This window comes from Orycteropus afer, unplaced genomic scaffold, assembly GCF_000298275.1.
Source record: "Orycteropus afer afer isolate SDZICR_OR568_19922 unplaced genomic scaffold, OryAfe1.0 scaffold00086, whole genome shotgun sequence".
Taxonomy (NCBI): Eukaryota; Metazoa; Chordata; class Mammalia; order Tubulidentata; family Orycteropodidae; genus Orycteropus; species Orycteropus afer.
Genome location: NW_006921673.1, coordinates 10,075,458 through 10,090,615, shown reverse-complemented (window position 1 = coordinate 10,090,615; position 15,158 = coordinate 10,075,458).

Sequence of the window (15,158 nt, the reverse complement as noted above, 5' to 3'; positions counted from 1 at the left end):
CCCGTTCTTACCTCGCTCCTGGGGACTAAGCACAAGCCCTCCCATGCTTACCTTGCTCCCGGAGACCCGGTCCCTCTCGGGAGGGTAACAAGGGAAAGTGTTCAGTGCAGATCAGTGGTTTGACCTTTAGAGAGCCTGAACACTGAATAACTAAGGTCAGCCACGTGGTTGTATTATGCCTATGTAACCCACTACAAGACTCAGGTGGACTTTACCTGATTGATAGTTATCTGTATGTGTTGTCACACATTATTGCTGAGAGGATCAAGTGTTGTTCATACAACTCCACTTAGGGGAAGCAATGGAAGCTTGTGCCTGCTCTCTCCTGGATGTTGCCCTATGACCTTTGCCTCTGCTGATTTTAATCTGCTTCCTTTCCCTGAAACAGGAGCTCTTGTGGCACAGTGCCTAAGGCATTTGACTGCTAATCAGAAGGTTAGTAGTTCAAACCCACCAGCCACTCCAAAGAAGGCAGACGGGGCAATCTATTTCCATAAAGATTTGCCACCTTGGAAACCCAATGGGGGTTGCTATGACTCAGAATAGACTCAATGGCAATTTGTGGGTTTCCCTCTAAGGAGCTCTGATGGTGCTATGGTTAAGGCATTTGTTGTTAATCAAAAGGTCCATGGTTCAAACCCACAAGCTGCTAAGGGAGATTGATGAGGCAGTCTCCCTCCATAAAGATATCCAGGCTTGGAAACCCTTTGAAGTTGCTGTGAGTTGGAATCTACTCAATGGCAGTGAGTTTGGTTTTAGCTTTTCCTTTCCCTACAATACATGTAATAGTTACAGCCTTGGAAATTTACAGAATTGGAAACCCTATGAGATCACTGTGAGTCAGAATCTACTCCATGGCAGTGGATTTGGTTTTCGGTTTTCCTTTGCCTATAATACACAAAGTTACTAATCCCTGCCTAGGACATTTTTAAAATTTAAATTATAGATAAAATAAAAGTACTTAAAATAGGTATATTGAAAATATTCAGAGTTCATCTTATTTTCTTTCTAACTTATAAGCTGCCCTCCAACAATCATTTTAATTTTTAGCAAATTTCAAATCCCAAAGCAACACCATTTCATTAGTAATCAACATCATGGCTGCATTTTTTCCTTAACCCACTCTTATAAGTTATAAATATTTGTATTTATATAATATATACTTAGAACAATCACAAGAACGAGCAGTAGTGTATATTCTAAAATGAATATGCATTTTTACCATAGTCAGCTGTAGCTTCCAAAATTTAAGCTTATCAAAAATACTTAGGAAGAAACAGTCTTTAGGGTGGCCTTTACTTTAAAGAAAAAAAAAAAAAAAACTTAACTTGAATCTAAACAGATTGTAGGAAACCAAGTCCACGTATTGCATTCTGTTGTCTTCAAGAAATATAAAAATAAATTCCACAAAATACAAATCTAGGCTTAGGTAAGGAACTTTACTTGAAAGAATTAATGCAATAAGGAGAAAGGGATTATTTCAATAGAAGAAAAGCTCTGACCCAAGATCTGTAAGCCTCTGAAAGTTTAAGCAGAAAGAGATTTTCTTTCTTTCTTTTTTTCCTCTGTTCTTTTCTTTTCTTTTTCTCTGCATGTGATTTGGGTGAAGGTTTAGAAAGCAAATTGATTTTCCATTCAACAATTCATATATATTTTGTTTTGTGACATTTATTGCATTCCTCACAATATAACAGCATTTTTTTCTACTTCTTCTCTGTATTCACCATTTTCCTTCATTCTTCTTTCCTATCCTTTCCTACATTCTTAGTTTTATCCATAGGCAAGAATGCATGATTGAATCTTTTCAAGACCAATGACTTATTCACTGCAAATACCTTTTTTTGACAATACAAACAGCAGCTATACAGGTGGACTCTACTAGGTTGAGGATACAGGAATCAGATTGACTACATCTGTGGCAAGAGAGGATGGAGAAGCTCAATATCATCAGCCAAAACAAGGCCAGGAGCTGATTGTGGAAAAGACCATCAACTGCTCACATGGAAGTTCAAATTGAAGCTGAAGACAATTAAAACAAGTTCATGAGAGCCAAAATATGACCTTGAATATATCCCTCCTGAATTTAGAAAGCATCTAAAGAATAGATTTGATGCATTGAACACCAATGACCAAAAACCAAAGGAATTGTGGGATGACATCAAGAACATCATCCATGAAGAAGCAAAAGGTTTTTAAAAGAGAAGAAAAGACCAAAATGGATGTCAGAAGAGACTCTGAAACTTGTCCCTGAAGATAGAGTAGCTAAAGCAAATGGAAGAAATGACAAGATACAAGAGCTGAACAGAAGATTTCAAAGAGCAGCTGAAGAAGACAAAGTCAATTATTACAGTGAAATGTGCAAAGATCTGGAGTTAGAAAAACAAAAAGGAAGAACGTGTACATCATTTCTCAAGCTAAAAGAACAGAAGAAAAAGTTGAAGCCTCAAGTTGCGATTTTGAAAGATTATATGGGCAAAATATTGAATGATGCAGGAAACATCAAAAGAGGATGGAAGGAATACATAGAGCCATTATACCAAAAAGAATTGACTGATGTTCATCCATTTCAGGAGGTGGCATATGATCAAGAATCAATGGTATTGAAGGAAGAAGCCAAAGCCCCACTGAAGGAATTGGCAAAAAATCAGGCTCCAGGAATTGATGGAATACCCATTGAGATGTTTCAACAAACAGAGGCCAAGCTGGAGGCACTCATTTAGCTGTGCCAAGTGATTTGGAAGACAGCTACCTTGCCAACTGACTGGAAGAGATTCATATTTGTACCCATTCCAAAGAAAGGTGATGCCACAGACTGTGGGAATTATCAAACAATATCATTGATATCACACACAAGTGAAATCTTACTGAAGATAATTCAAAAATAGTTGCAGTAGTATATTGATAGAGAACTTCCAGAAATGCAAGCTGGATTCTGGAAGAGGACGTGGAACATGGGATATCATTGCTGACATCAGATGGATCTTGGCTGAAAGCAAAGAACACAGAAAGATGTTTCCTTGTGTTTTACTGACTATGTAAAATCTTTCAATTGTGTGGATCATAACAAATTATGGATAACATTGAGGAGAATGGGAATTCCAGAACACATAATTGTGCTCATGAGGAACCTAAGAGGCTGTCAGTAGAACAAAACTAGGGGATACTGCATGGTTTAAAATCAGGAAGGGAGTGCATCAAGGTTGTATACTTTCAACCATACTTGTTCAATCTGGACGCTGAGTAAATAATCTGAGAAGCTGGACGATATGAAGAAGAACATGGCATGAGAATTGGAGGAAGATTCATTAACAACTTATGATATGCAGACAACACAACTTTGCTTACTGAATATGAGGATGACTTGAAGCACTCACTTACTGATGAAGATGAAAGATTATACTCTGCAGTATGGATTAAACTTCAATATAAAGAAAACAAAAATCCTCACAACTGAACCAATAAGTAGCATCATGATAAATGGGGGAAAATTGTAGTTGTCAAAGATTTCATATCACTTGGTTCTACAATCACCACCAATGGAATCAGTCAAGACATCACATGACCTATTACATTGGGCAAATATGCTGCAAAAGACCTCTTTCAAGTGAGGAAGAGTAAAGATATCTCCTTGAAGACTAAGGTGTGCCTAACCCAAGCCATGGTGTTTTCAATCACCTCATATGCATGTGAGAGCTGGACAAGGAATAAGGAAAACCAAAGAAGAGTTGATGCTTTTGTGGTGTGGTATTGGCAATGAGTACTGAGAGTAGCATGGGTTACTAAAAGAACTAACAAATCCATCCTGGATGAAGTGTAGCCAGAATGCTTCTTGGAAGCAAGAATGGCCAAACATCATATCACCTACTTTGGCCTTGTTGTCAGAAGGGACCATTCGCTGGAGAAGGACATCATACTTGGTAAAGTGGAGGGTCGATGAAAAAGGGGAAGGTCCTCAACAAGATGGATTGACATGGTGGCTGCAATGATGGGCTCAGGTGTAGCAAGGATCGTGAGGCTGGCACAGGACCAGACACTGTTTCATTCTGTTATATATAGGGTCGCTATGAGTCAGAGGTGACTCCATGGCACCTAACAACAACAACAAAGTGCTGCCCTTTGGATGTCATATGGTTTATTTTTGTAATGAATGTTTACCTCCCTGGTGTTATTGTTCACCCCATAGGCTGATCTATTGTTTGACTGAAAGTTGTGCCATGGCAGTAAGTTCAGTTTCAAGCTTGAAGGGTATCTAAGGGCCATAGTCTCAGGAGTTTCAACAGTTTTTATCAGACCAGTAAGCCTATAGTCTATTCTTTTTCATGATTTTGAGTTTTGTTCCACATTTGTCTCCCATTCTATCTGGAACCTCCTATTGTGATCTATTTCAGAATGGTCAGCAGTGATAGCCAGGCACTGTCTAGTTCTTCTGGTCTCAGGATCATGGAGGTTGGGATTCACATGGTACATTAGTCCTTTTGGCTAATTATTTCCTTGTGGCTTTGGTTTTCTTCACCCTTTTTTTGCTCTGGATGGGGAGAAATCAATAGCTGCATCTTAGATGGCTGCTCATAACTTTAAATATCCCAGTCCCAACTCACCAAAGCAGCAAGTAGAACATTGTCTTTGTTGACAATGTTATGCCAATTGACCTTAGTATCCTCGAGGTGATAGTCCTGAGCCCTCATGCCCAGTGACTCTTTCTCTCAAGGTGTTTGGTTACGGCTAAGAATACTTTGTAATTTTGTCCCCTGTACGTTTTACTGATTTCATGATATATTTGTAGCATATATAAACATATATATATAAATATCCTCTGTCAAACATACATACATGTGTACATATTCATGTGTATAGTCCCATTCACCTTTCCAACTCTGTTCAGCTTGAATAATCTATGTAATCACTTATAGAGTATTATTATTACTGCTATTGCAGGATGGTGTATATAATAGTATTTATCTTTGTTGCCTTTAACTCCTGTGTTCCTCCCAGTTTCTTCCTCTACCTTGATCATTTTTTTCCTGACCTCTTCCCCCTTATACATAAAAAAAAAAAAAAAAAAAACCTCACTGCCATAGAGTTGGATCTGACTCATAGCAACCCCTCCTTGGGTTTCTGAGTTGGTATCACTACAGAAGTAGATTGCCCAACTTTCCTTCCAATGAGTGGCTGGTGAGTTTTAACCACCAGCCTTCTCATTAGCAGTCAAATGCCTTAGGCACTATGCCACCAGAGCTCCTACCTCCCCTTTATAGTATGAGGTAAACAAGGCTAGAAAGAACGAGGTGTGTAGAAGTGGCATGAGTGAGGGTAGTGGGTTATGACAGTAAATCAAAGAATACTTTACCCTGAAGTCAGCCTATTTGTGGGAGATGTAATTGGAGTGGAGCGGGAGTATGCTGGTTTATGCTGTGGGTGTGTTGAAGTTCTGAGGCCTAGAAGCTGGAAAGAAAGATAACCTAGGTTTGACTAACAAGTCTTTTTTTTGGTTGACAAAACTCTTCAGCTAATCATGTGTCTGGACTTCTTACAGGTAAACAAGTGGACATCCATGAGTCTTATCTAAGTCACATGGGGAAGGATGTTGCTTTGTAGTGAGCCATTTTTTGGAACAAAAAAAAGGGTGGAGGGATTTCTTATTCATGGCTATTTCACAGGAGAACAGGGCTCAGGCAAAATTCAACATTATCAAGTCACAGAATCAGCAACAACAAAACTATGGTGCCTTTCACAACCATGGAAACAACCAGCAAATAAAATGGGACAATTGAATTCATTTTGTCAAAGCCTAAATATTATAAAGAAATATTAATAATATTTGAGCCTATAAAATTACTTCAAAGCTTTTAATATTAGGAACAATGCAAGACTAGAAATGTCCTGTTAAGATAAAAAGGAATATAAACTACTATATCATATGGATACATTAAGAAAACCTAAGCTGGCTTCCAGAAATCTGTGAAAGTATCTAATCACAAAGAAAGGTATCAAGAGATGGGGAAGGGAGCTCTTCCAACCTTCTCTTATCTCAAGTTATGAGTTTAGCACAGGAAATTCCTATACTTTACATAATTGTCTTACATTTTCCTTCTTTATGTTTGCAAAACAAAGGACTCAGCTGAAGAATTATAGTAAAGATAGTAATGAGTAAATCTTTAGAATTTTGGGAAAATCATAACATATTTATATTTAATTAAGTAATTTAACTTAAAAATAATTATCATTAGCTCGTACTCTGAGCTAGGCACTGGTCCAAGTGGTGGTATTAGAGTGCAGAGAAAGACACATATAGCCCTGTCTTCATGGTGCTTCTTTTCCAGTGGAAGGGAAAGACAAAAAAAAAAAAAAAAAGTTAACAAGAGGACAATAGTATTGTAGATAATGATAAGGGTTATATGGAAAGAAAAATCCCAATGTGATGAAATGTGATTGGTGGAAAAAAAGAGTCTTGGAGATTGGAGAGGAAAGCACATAGTTTAATCAGAAAGATCAGAGAAGAGCTGTATAAATGGATGACATTTGATATGAGCAAGTCACATCAAGACCCAGGATGGTGGTATCCATGGCAGGGAGACAGGAAAACAAAAACCCCAAGGAACCCAAAGGAGGTCAGTCTGACTGAAGGAAGTAAGGAACGGGGAGAATACTCTGAGATATCTTTGGAGAGGTCCCACTAAATCTTGTTCCTTGGTTTTGGTGATCCATAAAAGAAGAGGAGAATATGTAAAGGCTTAAACATCATGGTTTTACTCCTTTCTCACTTTGGGGATCTAGAAGAACAAATCTTCTGGGCTGCCAAAGTTTGGAATGAGACAAAAACTTAACTGAAAGCTAAGGGCCTAAACTTTACTCTCAAAGTATAAACAATAATAAAAACTATATTGAGAATTTCACAGGCTATATCACCCAAATGGTATTCTGTTGCCCATTGTAACTTGATTACCTTTAAAGAATATAGAAAATAGTGTGCTATGTGGAAGAAGCACAGAATAAAAATTGATTCAGGAAGGTACAGCAACAAAGTCATATAAGCACTAAATTAGGTAATTCATACTGAAAGCCATGCTTCTTAAATTGTGTTTATGGTCTCAAATAATACAAGAGAGTTAATGCTTAAAAAAGACAAAGAAGAAGAAAAATATAACATAAAATTGCCCTCTCACATCAACTTCCACGTAGACAGTATTACACATAATATGAAAACCTATCTTTGTGCATGCCTAGGAATATTTTCACCTAAAAAATATATTTTTCAGAGCAGCCTTATGAAACTCCTTAAGGTTATCAGTAGAAATAAATTTTTTATTAAAATTATATGTAAGCTACATTAAGGTTAGAAAATATATGACAGGCATTCTCTCTCTGCCTCATTTGTGTCTGAAACTCATGATAAGCATCACAAATCACTCCTGACTATCTACTAGTCAAAGAATGTAGTTATCACAGCAAGGGTTGTTCTCAACCATTGTAACAACAGTAATATTTGAATATGCTTTTCTCTTTTGCATCTCTGTCCGTGTGACATTCTCTCTAGTCAACCCAAGGCTTCCATCTACCTGAGTGGGAGGTGGGAAAGGCAGAATAGTTTTTCACAGCAAAAATGTAAAGAGAAAAAAAGAGACAATCCACTTCTCTCTGAAATAAGACAATGGGCTTGGAAGCCAGCTTTGTCATAAGGAAAAAATGTTATAAGTTCTTTATCTCCCAATTTGGAATTAGAAAGCAGGTTTGGTGACCTTAATAAAGAAGTTTTATTTTAAGGAGATATTGGCCAGACAGAAAGTTGAAAATGGTAGTCTTCAATTTCTGATAGAAGCAGATATTTAAACATATGCCCTAACATAATTTCTTAGGCCAAAATCCCAGAAAGGGGAGGTATGTTAGAGAGTTTGAGGAAAATCTGAAATTCTGCAAGAAAATTATCTTATAATCTAATCACAAAGCTTATTGTTGTTGTTGTTATGTGCCATCGAGTCGTCTCCGACTCATAGCAACCTTATGTACAACAGAACGAAACACTGTCCAGTCCTGTGCCAGCTTCACAATCCTTACTATACCTGAGACCATCACTGCAACCACCATGTCAATCCATCTTGTTGGGGGCCTTCCCCTCTTCTGTTGACCCTCCACTTTACCAAGCATGACATCCTTCTCCAGAGTATGGTCCCTCCTGACAACATGACCAAAGTAGGTGAGATGAAGTCTGGCCATTCTCACTTCCAAGGAGCATTCTGGCTGCACTTCATCCAGGACAGATTTGTTAGTTCTTTTAGCAGTCCATGATACTTTCAGCATTCTTCGCCAACACCACAACTTAAAAGCATCAACTCATCTTTGGTCTTCCTTATTAATTGTCCAGCTCAAACATGCATATGAAGCAACTGAAAATACCATGGCTTGTGTTAGGCACATCTTAGTCTTCAAGGAGATATCTTTGCTCTTCAGCACTTGAAATATTTTGCAACAGATTTGCCCAATGCAATGTATCTTTGGATGTGTTGACTGCTGCTTCCATCAGCGTTGATTGTAGAACCAAGTAATATGAACTCTTTGACAACTTCAAACAAGCCTAGAAGCAGCCATGTCAAAATGAATTGTACAGTTAGACAAAGAAAGGATCCAGTTAACACCTCCCAAGACTCATTGGTTACCACATGGCATGATGTACAAGATCCCAAATTTTCCCATTTGTCCAGTGGTACATGGAAAATAGCTGAGTTGAGGATGTATGGGTCTACCCTAAGGCTTCCCTTTATCTAATTGAAAGGAGATTCCATAGCAAAAAAAGTAAGAGGCTAACAGACTAGGTTAGAGGGATGTTTGTGCCACAGGGAGCCAAGCTCATCTAGGAAACAATTTTTCATAACTTGACACAACATAGAAACAGTCTAGTTGTCATCTCAGTCAGATAATGACTCAATTAGCTATGCTCAGCAGACATCAGCAAAATTCCAGAAGACATCATGTATATCTGAAGACCTCTTCTGACCTCCATCACCAAGAAGACAAATGCCATACTCTCCTCCAGTGCCTAAGCACAACTTAAAAAGGAATGAGGAAATAGGTAAAACTCCGAGATTGAGCATTTATCTAAAAGGATAAACTAAAATTACCAGTTTGGATTTTCAGTGAATTGCTTGATGTGGCCCTTCTAGCCATTGTCCTCCATTCTGTGATGTTTTGTAAATCCCATTATCCATGCCTGTTTGGGGTGGTGTGGTAGTTAAGGTCAGGTATCAACTTGGCTGGGCAGCTGGTAGTAGTCATTCCCTATAATGACTAGCAATCGACTCTGTGATGGGATTTAGGTTGTTTCTGTTGGGGCAACACAGGTGGAATGTATCTTTAGTCCTGCCTTGATGGAGGGTATAATTCAAGTCACCACCCTTAGCTTCCCTGAGGGTATACCTACGAATCTCCTAGGAAGATTTGCCCTCTTGCTCTGGTTTTGTGTCTTGGATCATCCTCATCTCACCCCTGGATTTGGGACAGCAGCCGTCATCTGATCTGCTGATCGAGGTTCATCAAATCCCAAGAGTTGGGAGGATCCTCCAGACCTACTCACGGACCCAGGACTCGCCAGCCTGCCAGCCTCCACCACTACTACGTGAGATGAACCCTTGGGTGTCTGTGAGTTCTGTGAGGCGTTACAGTGAAATACAGAACCCTAAGACTGGGGAAATTACTGGGAGGAGGAGGAGGGGTTAATGTCTGAAATGATGGAGTGGTACGGTAGTTTGGACATTTGGGACATATTTAACCTCTGCCTCATGGGGACCAGCCTTGTGCTGATCTTTCTGAGAGAAATTGTTCAAGCAATTGGGATTCACTGCAATGGCCCAGACTCACTGGAATATGTGGTTTTGTGAGAAAGGACATAAACAGGAAAGTAAGAAACCTTTGGCTTCTGGATGGGATAAAAGAAACCCATGGACTGAAGTAGCACTTTTGTTGAGATTGGTCACCCAAGGCAAAAGCTATTCATGGGATTTAGGAGAGGTGGATCTAACTCCTGAGGAATTGTCTAGTTGTATGTATATGGAAATACGGAATGACCAGGAAAAAGCTAGACTTACGATTCCTTGGTGGCTGTTATCAGCAATAGCTGCAATGGCAGGGAAAAAAAAAAAAATGTAGAGAAGGGTTGTAGCACTAAATCAAGCTCAGATCCAGTCCAATTAGAGCTATCACTCCTAGTTTCAGGGCCTACCCAGAAAGGAAAAATTGTGTCAGAACAACAGGCAGTACTGGTGCAACCACTGGTCACCAAAAAGGTAGTCCAGGAAGGGAACGGGCAAAGCCAAGAAACTATTGAAAGCAGAGGGTATAGTGTGAAAGAGCTGATTCAGATTGTAGATCAGTATCGTCAGCTTCCCGAGGAACCTTTACTAAAATGGGTTGTGAGAGTGACTAATTTAGGGGCAGCGTCTTTAGTTTTGAATACTGCTGAGTGGAAGAGTATGTTTGGATTGATGCAAGACCCACAGCCCGCTATGCAACAGGCACAAATGTTAATCCAAGATCCATTTACAGGGCAGGTTAACCCAGAGGGGGCAGCTAGTCTGTCGGGATGGATAAAATTTGCAGTCGGGTTTGTGTATCCTGAGAAGGGAAACTGCCCCTCTCCGCCTCTAAATGCCCCCTGGAACACCCCAGAGGAAGCAGCTGATGTGCTGCTTATGCAAGCCATGCTGGAATGGCTTTATGGTGATCGGGATATTCACCCAATGAGAATGCCCCTTACACAGGTCATGGCAGATATGGTGATCAAGGGAGCCCCTTCTACATGGACACCCCATGTAACTCTGCTGTTGCAAAACAAAGCAACAATTCAAGAAGCCACGTCAGGTCTATTAGCACAATGTCCCTGCATGGGTTTTACAAATCCAAGAAGCATAAGAGTGATTAATGGAATGGAAAGGGGCAATAGGGAAAGAACTTATCTCAACAGGTCAGAGATTTTTCGATAGTTGTTAAGGCATGGGATGAATATAGCAGACATTGATGGAGTAGAGACAAGGGTGCTGATGCAGCACTACAGGAGATTGGGTGGACCAATGGAAACTCGTTCTGGTCGCCCCACCTTAAGGAGGCCTAGACAATTTTGTTCTATTCACTCCACTCAGGTGGAATTTAATAATAGGGATTCCCATCTGGGACCAGTTGAAGCAGAGACTCAGCTAATTGATGAAGCCAGAGACTGATATGGGGGCCAAGGTCTTCTAGTCCAGCCCCCAGCAGGGGACCTGAGACCATATGCAAATGTATGGGTAAAATGGCCTGGGGGTGGGGAAGAGAACTTCTTGGGACTCCTGGACACGGAGCCCAATGGACCATCATCCCAAAGCCTGTCAATGAAATGTTGAAGGGGCCTAAGGTTAGTCTAGGGGCATATGGGGATGCAACAGTTGATGGGACTAAAGTGAAAGTTTGGATGAGAATTGGAAGATTTAAACAGATGTTATGTGAAGTAGTTGCATCTTCTTTACCTGAATGTATTATAGGTATGGATATTATATCTAACTGGAGAAATCTCCCTCTACCTGATATTGTAAAACTGAAGGCAAGTAAGTGTGCCCTTAGGCCAGTATTGATTGGATATACTAAATTGGAAACATTGGAATTGCCTGAGCCTACTCAGGTTGTTAACTTGAAACAATTTAGGATACCTGGTGGACAGAAGGAGATTAGTGCTTTGATTAATGACATGCTGAGGCTGGAGTGTTGGTGGCAAAAATTTTTCTGTATAACATATAATGGCCTGTGAGAAAGGCAGATGGCTCATGGAGACTAACAGTAGACTACCGAGGCCTAAATAAAGTAGTGCCACCAGTGGATTCAGCTGTTCCAGACATGGTATTCATGGTGCAGAAAATACAAAAGGCCAAAGGAGACTGGTACTCAGTGATTGATCTTGCAAATGCCTTTTTCTCTATACCAATCTCAGAGAAGAGTCAGTCACAGTTTGCTTTCACATGGGAAGGCTCTCAGTACACCTTCAGAGTTTTGCCCCAGGGTTATTTGAACTCATCAGCTTACTGTCATGGCTTGGTTAGGAGATACTTAGACTTGGTACAGATTTCAAGTATGGTGATACATTGTATTGATGACATTATGTTAATATCAAACACAGAAGAACAGGCTAGGGCAGATTTGAAAACAGTGGTGGCCCACATGACCAATAAAGGCTGGTTAATAAATCCAGCAAAAATCCAGGGTCCTGCCCAAACAGTGAAATTCTTGGGAATAACTTGGGCAGGAGCAACCCACGACATTCCCCAGGTAACCAAAAATAAGTTGCTGTCATTACCTACCCCCAAGACTAAGCAGGAAGCCCAATGTTTAATTGGTTTATTTGGATTCTGGAGAACACATATTTCACACCTAGGTATATTGCTGGCTTTTATCCATAAAGCCACTAGGAAGAAAAATACATTTGGATGGGGGCCGGAGCAACAGCAGGCTATGTCCAAAATACAGAAAGCAGTCTCACTGTCCTTGCCTTTACGTCCTTATGAGCCACATTCAAATATGATCTTGGAGGTATCTGCTACAAGTGTTCATGCAGACTGGAGCTCATGGCAAAAACCTGAGAATGCTGCCCTACGATGACCACTGGGATTTTGGACTAGAAAGTTTCCAGATGCTGCAGCACAATACACACCATTTGAGAGGCAAATGCTTGCCTGCTATTGGGCATTGATTGAGACTGCTTCAATGACAGAAGGGCATAAAATTATTATGAGACCTGAAATACCCATAATGTCTTGGGTGATGTCAGAGAAACACTCTAATAAGGAAGGTGGTGCCCAAAATAGTTCCATAATAAAATGGAAATGGTTTATTCAAGAACAAGCAACTGGAGGCATGCAAGGAAGCACTCATTGTATCCTTGAGCAGGTAGCCTCCTTTCATGTATGTCCTAACCTGGAACCACCCGAGGAGCTGCCAGAACCCATTGCCACATGGACAGTGCCAATATGAACAACTTTCTATGGATCAACAGAAGACTGCTTGGTTCACAGATGGCAGCTCCAAGGGTACATGGACAACAACTGACATGGAAAGCTGCTGCATTAATACCAGCAGATGGAAAGACCCTTATTGAAGAAGGTAAAGACAGGTCAGCCCAATGGGTTGAACTGCATGCTGTCTTCTTAGCAGTCATGGAAGAATTGGGCAATGGTGAGAGCCCATATGTTTGGATTTTCACTGATTCATGGACAGTCGCCAATGGCATGGCTATATGGTCAGGCAAATGGGTGATGGACAGTTGGACTACTAAGGGGACCCCTGTGTGGGGCATGGACCTATAGACAGCACACTGGAAGTTCAGAGGACACACTAGAGTAAGCCATGTCAATGCCCATCAGAAGAATCCCCTTCCTGGATCAGAAGGTGATTGAAACCAGCAAGTGGATATGTTGGTTTGCTCCCTTGAGGTAGCCAATTGGGTTCATGAGATGAGTGGACATGGGGGTGCTGCAGCAATGCAGAGATGAGCTGAATCAAGGCACATCCCTCTTGCACCCTCTGAGGCAAAAAATGCCAATAAGGACTGCTCTGTCTGTCAGCAGGAAAGACAGAGGTTACAGATGGCTATAGGGCAGATTCCCCAGGGGGAAGGCCCTGCACACAGCTGGCAAGTCGATTATATAGAACCAATGACACCAGTGGCTCCAGGTGGCCATAAATGGGTCCTCACAGGAATAGATACTTACTCCAGACTGGGCTTTGCTTATCCTGTGACAGATGCAAATGCCAAAAACACCATTAAAGGATTGGAACAAAAGATACTGTATCAATTTGGGCCACCAAGTTGTATTTCCTCAGACCAAGGAACATACTTTACATTCCACAGGGTGCAGCAATGGGCCAAAAAACATCATATTAAGTGGACAAACCCTGTTGCATACCATCCTCAAAGTAATGGTTTGATATAGAAATGGAATGGGCAATTGAAACATTTGTTGTCTAAAACTGAGGGAGATAAAGACCTAAAGGGCTGGCTCACACGCCTTCATGAATGTATGCTCACACTCAACATGAGGGGGGCAAAGGGAGGATCACCACTCGACAGATTCCTACGCTTTTCTGGGGGATCTAGGGAAGAAGGGGTGGGGGAGAATGCTGGTGCCACTGTACAGTTTTTCCCCACTTCACCTAACGTTGCTTTCTTCCTGCCAGAAGCTGTGGTCCCTGGATCTGGGATACAGCTGTGGGTGCCAGAGGCTGGGGTGATCCCTAATCAAGAAACTGTGTCTATATCTCTGAATATGTATGCCAGAATTCCCAAGGGCCTTATGGGATGGCATATGAGAGGTACCTTCTCCTCATCTGGCCAAACTAGGGCTGACAGTGAATACTACCATCCTGCCCAGTGGTCGAGATACTCCACTGATTTTGTATATGTATAACCAGACCCAGCATGAATGGGAAAGGACTGAGGAGGAAGCACTTGCTAGACTGATTTTGCTACCAGCAATATGGATAGGCACAACAGCTGAATTTGATGTCCCCTCGCAAAGTGGGTAAGTTTGGGTAAAAACAAATGACGAATGGAAGGAAGGAGAAATAATAGCTGAAGGTAGCATAGTGGCTAAGGCACTTGACTGCTAACCAGAAGGCTGGCGGTTCAAACCCACCAGCCACTCCTCGGAAGGAAGGTTGGGCAATCCTACTTCCGTAGTGATACTGCCTCGGAAACCCAAGGAGGGGTCGCTATGAGTCGGGGCCGACTCGACGGCAAACAACAACAACAACAAAGGAATGAATAAATGGGTTATTCAGTGGGGGAAATCCAACATTGTGCTGATACCTAAAGATAGACTCAGAACGAGGGAATAATATCTCAGTTAAATATTATCAGATACTATAAGGATGATAATGAGAAAAACTTTTGGATCACATGGACAAATACAGCCGACCTGAATGGCTAATATCTGAATACTCTCACCATTAGGACTCTTTGCCTTGCTGAAAGACTAATTGTTAATACCCTTGGGACCAGTAATATGATTGTTGTTGTTGTTGTTAAGTGCCGTCAAGTCATTTCCGACTCATAGCGACCCCATGCACAGCAGAACGAAAAACACTGCTCGATCCCGCACCATCCCCACAATCCCTGCTATACTTGAGCCCATCATTGCAGCTACCAT